The 7,333-nt window shown below is 37.2% G+C and overlaps 1 pseudogene; it reads left to right on the forward strand.

Moving 5' to 3' along the window:
• The first annotated feature begins 5,047 nt into the window (after positions 1-5,047).
• LOC120137311 lies at positions 5,048-7,075 on the forward strand (annotated as a pseudogene).
• The last annotated feature ends 258 nt before the right edge of the window (positions 7,076-7,333 follow it).

A 7,333-nucleotide genomic window follows, 5' to 3' on the forward strand; every position in this document is an offset into this window, starting at 1 on the left:
GCTTGATCCGAGAGCAAAGAAGGCTCTCTTTATGGGAATCACCCATGGAGTGAAGGGATTTCGCCTTTGGTGTTTAGACACCAAGAAGATAATTTGTAACAAAGATGTTACATTTGATGAATCTACCCTAGTAAAGAAGGTAACAAATGAAGCTATCCAGACAAGAATACTCCGTAGCAGGTGGAGCATACTACAAAACAGGTGGAGTTTCAACAGACGATGATCCCAGAAGTTGATGCAGCTAATTCTTCAACTCCAATAGAAGAATCAGAAGATGAAGAGGTTCAAACCCAAGAACCATTGGAGACACCAGAACCACTTGCAGTTACAAGGCCAAGGAGAGAAATTCGTAGACCTGCTTGATTTGTTGATATGGTGGCCTATGCTCTTCTAGTTATTGATGATGATATCCCTATCACTTACCAAGAAGCAATACAAAGCTTGGAAAGTGATAAGTGGAAAAGTGCCATGGATGAAGAAATGCAATCTCTCCAAAAGAACAACACTTGGAAACTAACACAATTACCGAAAGGTAAAAAAACAATTGGATGTAAGTGGGTATTTGCAAAGAAAGATGGATCTCATAGCAAGAAAGATGTTCGCTACAAGGCAAGGTTGGTAGCTAAAGGCTACGCTCAAAAGGATGGAATCAACTACAATGAAGTATTTTCCCCTGTTGTGAAGCATTCCTCCATTAGAATATTGTTGGCCTTGATAGCACAGTTGAATTTAGAGGTAGGTCAACTTGATATAAAGATGACTTTCTTGCATGGTGATTTAGAAGAGGAGATCTATATGACTCAGCCAGAAGGATACAAAGATGGTGGTTATGAGAAATGAGTTTGTAAGTTGAGCAAATCGCTATATAGATTGAAGCAATCTCCGAGGCAGTGGTACAAGTGATTTGATAGCTTTATGAGGAGGCAAAAATATACTATAAACAAATATGATCATTGTGTGTATTTGCAAAAGCTCAAAGATGGATATTTCATTTATCTTCTCTTGTACGTTGATGATATGTTGATCGCTTCGAAGAGTCAAAAGGAGATAGACAAATTAAAGGCTCAGTTTAATCAAGAGTTTGAGATGAAAGATCTAGGTAAGTCCAAGAAGATTCTTGGTATGGAGATAAGCAGAGATAGATAGAGAGGGAAGCTTTGTTTAACACAGAAGCATTATCTGAGAAAGGTATTACAATGTTTTGGCATGAATGAAAATACCAAACATGTAAGTATCACATCGGCTTCTCATTTGAAACTTAGTTCTCAGTTATATCCTAAAACTAACGAAGAATGAGAGCATATAGAAAAATTTCCATAGGCTAATGCAGTTGGGAGCTTGATGTATGCAATAGTGTGTACACGTCCTGACATTTCACAAGCAGTTGGAGTTGTGAGCAGGTACATGCATGATCCTGGAGAAGGACATTGACAAGCTGTGAAATGGATTCTATGGTATCTCCAACAAACCATGGAAACATGATGAAGCACTTGGTCAGTGTGTGGTTAGATATGTTGATTCCGACTATGCTGGTGATTTGGATAAACTTCGACCACTACTGGTATTTGTTTACTCTTGCTAAAGCCCCAATAAGTTGGAAGTATACTTTACAATCTACGGTGGCTTTGTCTACTACAGAGGCATAATACATGGCAGTTTCAGAAGCTGTGAAGGATGCAATTTGGCTTAACGGGTTGATGGAAGACTTGGAAGTTGTTCAAAGTCACATTAATCTCTATTGTGACAGTCAAAGCGCTATTCACTTAGCGAAAAATCAAGTATATCATTCAAGGACTAAGCATATCGACGTGAGGTATCACTTTTTGCGGAAGATCTTTGAAGAAGGAAAGATTCTACTTCAAAAAATTGTGACATCAGAAAATCCTGCAGATATGATGACCAAGGTGGTAACAGTAATCAAGTTCAATCATTGTTTGAACTTGATTAACATCCTGAAAGTTTGAGCACCTTCGGGTGTATGGCGCTTGTGAGCACAATTAGAGGCACTGCATTAAAGGAGCTTCATGAAATTTGGGGAGTTGAAGAAATTGAGTATGATTGGTAATTTCAAGCCAAGGTGGAGATTTGTTATGTTTGGCTTGAAAAATTAGCAAAGTTGAAAGTTGACAAAGTTGAAAGTTGGCAAAATTGAAAGTTGACAAAGTTGACATATTTGGTTGGTGGCTAACTTGTACACATTGGAAAATTCTTTGGTAGGTGGGCAACTTATTTTTCATCTTTGGTCCCTAAAATATTAGGTTATTTATAAGTTTAGTCCTTAAAACTCAACTATAAAATAGGCCTAAGTATTTCATCAGAAATCATCCTCAAACAAGTTCTCTCTTCCATTTGTTTTCTTCATTCTCTCACTATGGGAATTCTAAAGAATTCCATTTGTTGTAATATTTTGTTGATAATGAAGTTATCATCCGGTGTGGTGCCCGAGGAGTAGACAAATATTCTCGTTGAACCTCGTAAATTTGGTGTGTTCTCTCCTTTATTGTTTTTATTCGGTTTTTCCATTCTGTTTCAATATTCAATAGTTTGACGGGTTTATCCGTTGTGCAACCTTTGGTGTTTTTGATCTTGACATTTTAGGTCAATTTTAAAACTACGTTCGTGTGGGAAATAACCCTATTTCCCCAATAGATGATTCATTAGGCCTGAAGTGCAGAGATTGTTGGTTAATGGCCCAAAAATATGAACTTTAACAAGAATGTTATGATGTTCATTGAACCATGTCTTACTTAATAATCATGTCCATAAATTCATTGGGTGGCTTCAATGATAAAAAAGAGACAATAATATGACTGATCCAGAAATATCTTTGAGTATGGGTATACTCATATATTAATAACATAAAATTTTTAAATAGGACAAACACAAATAAAATTTCAGCGTAGACTCTATTATTAAAATAAATATGCAATCGAAAAAAATTTAGATTTCATGATGAACGTGCGCCACACTCAGGTATAAAGCAACCAAATTTTATTAATCAAAACTGTCGAGCTCTATCATTGAAGTCCATTTATATAACAACACAAAGAAAAACAATAATCGCAGACCTATACTTAACAACTGAAGAACAATGTTCAAGTCCTCAAGTAAGAACATCTAGACCTGCTAGTAACATTTATTTTAGAACCCAAAAAAGTTGTTTTCAGCCGATTCTTGGAATCATCCCAAGTTTGCCTGAATGGTTAATAAATAATCGGACCCTTCTCCATCAAAATAAATTTAAATGTAATCTCTTCATATTAATTTTACCATTTATAGAGCTTAGGATAGAAATTTTAATTAGATGGAGAGATTTTAGATAAAAGATAAGATTTTAATTAGATGGAGGGATTTTTGAATGAAAGATATCGGGAGAGAGATTTTAATTAGATGGAGAGATCTTGGATGAAAGATAAGATTTTAATTAAATGGAGGGATTGCTGAATGAAAGATATATGAAGAGAGATTTTAATTAGATGGAGATATTTTAGGATACAAAATCATTTAATTTTAACAAATAAAATATTTCAATATAATAAAATTATTATACAATTCGTAACAAGAATATTTTTATTGTTTAATTTTATGAGATGATAATAAAATTATTTAATAGGGTAAATTACACCGTTTCTCGCTAAACTTTACTCTCTCTCCTATTTTGCTCATCGTACTTTCTATTTTTCTATTTTACTCACTGAATTTTACAAATTGAATCATTTTGCTCAATCTGTCGTTAACTCTCTAACGACATGACAACATGTCATTTGTTTATTATTTTTTAATCGTCAATTACACCGTTCCTCACCGAATTTTACTCTCTATCTTATTTTTCTCATCCAACCATAAAATAAAAACAAAAGGTGGATGAATACAACCGCCAGCCACCGTCGACCGCCGTTGATGATGGTCGTTCGGTCCCAAAATTCATGGGTTGGTTCATCTCGACCCTTGAGTCCGAATCTGGTGGTTGTTTCACCGGAAAATGTCTCAAAATCCGTGAATATTGACTGAAACGTTTCGGCTTCCTCAGTTTCAATCTCCGATTCGTGGACTTTGGAGCAAGTTCAGAAAAATGGAGGTTGGATTTGGACTTAAGGTATCGAGACGAAGCGACCCATGAAATTTAGGATCAAATGGTCACCATCTGCGATGGTCGATGGTGGCATCCGACCACCTTCTATTTTTATTTTATAATTGGGTGAGTAAAATAGGAGAGAGAGTAAAGTTCAGAGAGGAACGGTGTAATTTACCCTTTATATTTTCAATTATTTTATATTAAATAATAATAAAAAATACCACATCATCACGCTGTTAGAGAGTTAACGACATAGTGAGCAAAAATGATTCAATATGTAAAATTCAGAGCGCAAAATAGAAAAATTGAAAGTACGATGAGAAAAATAGGAGAGAGAGTAAAGTTTAGTGAGGAATGATGTAATTTACCCTATTTAATATTATCAAGCTCTTATTTAATCATCACATGCATAGACTTGGCCCAACCTTTTGATCTCCATATTCGCCACTTCTGCATTTGATTAAGTTGTTATTGATCCATTAATAATAAAGAAGTGTTGTTCACAATTGTTTTGCTTCTAATACGTGGTAAATGTCTTCAACAGTGTCTGAACTGCCACCGTGCACGGCGTTTGGTGGTGGGCACTACGTCTGTTTCGTGCATTTTATTTGATGTTGATTTGTCTTCGAAGGTGTCATCGGCAAGTTGAATTTGGTGGGTGTGAAGCGTGCCGGTTTCCTCCTCCGTGGTGATTTTATTTGTATTGATTACTTTGTTTAATCACGTTGAATTATATCCCAAAAAGAGGAAGATCTGTCACACTCAAAAATAAAATTATAAGCAGAAGTCCTAAGCAGCTGATCCTTCGTTCTCACCGCATTAAAATATTCACCATTTTCATACGCAAATCAATAGATGAATGATCACATCAAGAGATTATAATTTCAAAAGATATAAGACACCGAAAATTTTAAAGAATTCCGAAAGCTTTAATAGAATAAACGAGACAAAAAAAGCAAGTAGATTATGGCAATGTGTTTAACTTTCATGTTAGCAATTCCGTTAACTCTTCTTGTAAGCTTAGCAGCGTCGGATGATGTTGGCTTCATCTACAACGGATTCCGGTCGGCTAATCTAAGCCTTGATGGCATTGCACAGTTCACTTCCAATGGACTCCTAAAGCTTACCAATGAAAGCAGGTCACAAACAGCCCATGCTTTTTACCCTCACCTTGTAAGCTTCAAGAACTCAACCAACGGTTCCGTTTCTTCCTTCTCTACCACCTTTGTCTTCGCTATTGCATCCGGATACCAAAGTCTCAGCGGCCACGGACTGGCTTTCGTGATTTCACCGACCAAGAGTTTCCCCGGAGCTTTTGTAGCCCAATATCTGGGACTCTTCAATGACTCCAACAATGGCAACCAAAGAAACCACGTTGTTGCTGTAGAATTCGACACGATACCAAATACTGAGTTCAAAGACATCAATGGCGATCACGTTGGTATTGATATTAATGGGTTAAATTCTCGAGCATCCTTTCCTGCTGGTTATTACGAGGATGGCAGCCGTCAGTTTAGAAAGCTGAGTTTGGCACTGATCGGTGGGCAAAGGATACAAGTTTGGGTCGAATATCATGGTCTACAGAAGCGAATGGATGTTACTTTAGCTCGGTTTCGTGTTTCTAAACCCAAGACTCCTCTTTTATCTTTCTTTCATGATCTTTCTTTAGTTGTTAAGAATGAGATGTACGTTGGTTTTTCATCCTCGACTGGCGTTATTTTCGAATCTATTTATGTTCTGGGTTGGAGCTTTAAGATGAATGGGAAGGCGCAAGAACTTACCCTGTCTCAACTTCCAAAGCTTCCTCACGTAGGTCCAAAGAAAACATCAATGCTTTTGACAACTGGGTTGCCTTCGATTTTGGTGTGTGTGATTTTGGTAGCAGTTTCAGGTGTAGTTTTTTCCATAAGGAGGAAGAGGAAGTTCGCTGAATTAGTTGAAGATTGGGTGCTTGAGTATGGGCCTCATAGATTCAAGTTCAAAGATCTATATATTGCTGCAAAAGGATTCAAAGACAAGGAGCTACTGGGAGCTGGTGGATTTGGAAGAGTCTATAGAGGAGTTCTTCCAAGCAGTAAACTTGAGGTTGCGGTGAAAAGAGTCTCGCATGAATCGAGACAGGGGATGAAGGAATTCATAGCAGAAATTGTGAGCCTCGGTCGTCTCCGTCATCGGAATTTAGTTCAACTCTTGGGATATTGCCGGCGTTAAGGTGAGCTACTTCTGATATACGACTACATGCCTAATGGAAGTCTGGATAAGTACTTGTATGACCAAACAAACCTCACCCTTAATTGGAGACAAAGGTTCAAAGTCATCAAAGGTGTAGCATCAGGATTGTTGTACCTACATGAAGGATAGGAGCAGGTTGTGATTCACAGGGACGTCAAGGCTAGCAATGTTTTGTTAGATGGTGAACTAAATGGAAGATTGGGAGATTTTGGGCTTGCTAGATTATATGATCATGAAACAGAACCACACACAACTCATGTTGTGGGCACTCTTGGTTATCTAGCTCCAGAGCTTACTCGAACCGGGAAAGCCACACCTTGCACCGATGTGTTTGCTTTTGGGGCATTTCTGCTTGAAGTTGCCTGTGGAAGAAGGCCGATATCACAGTCTCCAACAGAAGCTGTCATTTTGGTTGATTGGGTGTATTCCTGTTGGAGCAAAGGTGATATACTTGAGGCAAAGGATCGAAACATGGGTTCGAATTATGTAGCTGAGGAAGTTGAGTTGGTCTTAAAACTTGGGTTGATATGCTCCCACTCGGAGCCTAACTCAAGGCCAACCATGCTCCACGTTGTTCAGATTGTAGAAGGAGATATGCCTTTACAAGAAATGTCATTATTTAGGCCGTCTTCCCGTGGCCTAACATTTTCCCAACATGAAGGCTTCGATGATTTTTGTACGTGGGATACATCTTCCAGTCACGGGGGATTCTCCCATTCATCTTCTGTTGCAGCATCCGTACTTTCTGGAGGTCGACGATTTCATTGAATCTGACATATCTGCCAAGTAAAAACATATTGTAAACACTAATTTTTCCTTTTACTTAAATTATTTAAATTATTATTTTTAAAATTATTATTATTATTATTATTATTATTATTATAATAATATATATTATTAATATTATTAAATTAAATATTACAAAACCCTAAACCCATTTACAAGGCCCATTTACTGTTGGCCCAGACCAAAATGAAACCCTAAACATTTGGGGTTTCAGCTAGGGTTTCTAAACCCTAGCACTGC

This window comes from Hibiscus syriacus, unplaced genomic scaffold, assembly GCF_006381635.1.
Source record: "Hibiscus syriacus cultivar Baekdansim isolate YM2019G1 unplaced genomic scaffold, ASM638163v2 tig00110656_pilon, whole genome shotgun sequence".
NCBI lineage: Eukaryota > Viridiplantae > Streptophyta > Magnoliopsida > Malvales > Malvaceae > Hibiscus > Hibiscus syriacus.